General features: G+C 35.8%; 1 long non-coding RNA gene across 1 annotated transcript; it reads left to right on the top strand.

Annotated features, from left to right (window-relative positions):
* The first annotated feature begins 500 nt into the window (after positions 1-500).
* Positions 501-1838, top strand: LOC145977434 (uncharacterized). The gene is made up of 3 exons (XR_014440501.1): positions 501-1040; positions 1466-1535; positions 1769-1838. It is a non-coding gene; the product is annotated as an uncharacterized LOC145977434 (long non-coding RNA).
* The last annotated feature ends 326 nt before the right edge of the window (positions 1839-2164 follow it).

The following is a 2164-nucleotide window of genomic DNA, read 5'->3' as shown; positions in this document are numbered from 1 at the left end:
CTTCGTTACCGCGTTTTCGCGTTGTAGTATTCTCGCGTCGTCGCGTTTTCGCGAAACTTTTGGACTTTTTCATATAAAATCCCAATTTCATTTATTGTCACGAGTCTCTACTTCAGATGCCAATTAACTGGGATGTTTCACCGAGTTTGCACACGTTGCTATGCAACGTACACTCGCGCCTTGTGCATCGCGGCACTTGGTGATGCCGGCCGCGCAGAACGTATGTCCAGTACAAAATGTACATGGGCGCGCGGGTTCGAGCTTCGCGCTCGATCGGCTTAGTGATGGTCACGCTCTACTTCGTCAAGTGATTCGGCCCGAATTGTCTAGGACTCGATCGATTGTTCGGAATGGTCGTTAATGTGTCCCTTCTCTTTGCTCGTCTACAGCCACACGCCCAGCGTGTGTTAACCCTGTCGAGGAGTCGAGTGGATTCCCCTAGGCACGATTTTCGCTCGGTAAAAGGGGTTGCCTCCCCATTTTCTAAATTGCTGAATGTTAGCATTTAAAAAATGTGGGTATCCTCTTCTTTTACCGTCTACTAGCCTTGTGTACTGCGCTAGTGATATAGCATCCGTGCGGGTCACCTGAAATCGTGCTTAGCGGGTCCAGGTTCGATATGAGATAGGATAATTATGCGCGAAAAAGAGCTGGTGAACTTCATTTTCCTCTATTTCCGTCAATCGTTTCGTCTTCTTTCCGGTTTGGGCCTAGTCCTTGCTCGTTGTATCGTTGCATTCCCGACCGGTTGGCTCGAAGCTGATTCTCAAAAGTGAAATGGGATTTTCGCTCGTACCGAAACCGGGTGCCGTTAAAAGTATATACATATTAAGTATATACACGCGCGATCAAATATACAATTTTTAATCGCATCGAAATAGTGCGGACATCGTTAAGTATCGCGCGTAAAATAGCGGAAATAGCGATATAAAAATATCGCTCGTGAGTGCGGGAGTGTCGTTGAAAGTATCGCGCGTTAACAACATCAGAGAAGGAGGAGGTCTGGGAGAGACATCAGGCACCGGTAAAGCAACTCTATGGTAAATAAATTATATTACTTATATATAATTATTTATTAATTTCTACGCGAGATTTAAATTAAGTAATTAATCGCGTAATTTAACTTTTTATTTACATGACTTAAACAAGAGAAAAAAGCGAGAAATTTTTACATGAAAACTGTAATCTAAAAGTTTTTACTTTTGAATAGCTTTTAATAGTATTATTAAATCATTAAACTTATTAAAAAGAATTATAATTTATTAATAGAATTATAATTATAAACTTCTTAATAGAAATATTAAATTATTAGTTAATAGTAGAATCTTTTTCAAAATTTATAAAATTGTTTATCTGCTTATTGTTATATGCGTTGGATATAAAATTAAATACATATAATAATAATTTTTTGAAATGTTAATTTTTTGACCGTAACTACAATTGGAATCTTCTTTGTATGTTACAGATCAATGAACTATTGTAAGAGGAGGAGGAGGCCTGGGAGAGGCATCTTGCATCGGCGAAGCAACTTGATGGTGAATATTTATTATTTGTATATCGATTGTTATAAATCGCACAATAAAATATTTGTATATCGATTGTTATAAATCGCACAATAATAGTAGAATCTTTTTCAAAAATTATAAAATTGTTTATCTGCTTATTGTTATATGCGTTGGATATAAAATTAAATACATATAATAATAATTTTTTGAAATGTTAATTTTTTGACCGTAACTACAATTGGAATCTTCTTTGTATGTTACAGATCAATGAACTATTGTGAGAGGAGGAGGAGGCCTGGGAGAGGCATCTTGCATCGGCGAAGCAACTTGATGGTGAATATTTATTATTTGTATATCGATTGTTATAAATCGCACAATAAAATATTTGTATATCGATTGTTATAAATCGCACAATAATAGTAAAATCTTTTTCAAAATTTATAAAATTGTTTATCTGCCTATTGTTATATGCGTTGGATATAAAATTAAATACATATAATAATAATTTTTTGAAATGTTAATTTTTTGACCGTAACTACAATTGGAATCTTCTTTGTATGTTACAGATCAATGAACTATTGTGAGAGGAGGAGGAGGCCTGGGAGAGGCATCTTGCATCGGCGAAGCAACTTGATGGTGAATATTTATTATTTGTATAT

The sequence above is a fragment of the Camponotus vicinus genome, unplaced genomic scaffold, assembly GCF_025532165.1.
Source record: "Camponotus vicinus isolate PSW18456_S1 unplaced genomic scaffold, iyCamVici1.0 SCAF_9, whole genome shotgun sequence".
Taxonomy (NCBI): Eukaryota; Metazoa; Arthropoda; class Insecta; order Hymenoptera; family Formicidae; genus Camponotus; species Camponotus vicinus.
Note: the sequence above shows the minus strand (reverse complement) of the source record. Positions and strands in the feature narration are given on the sequence as shown.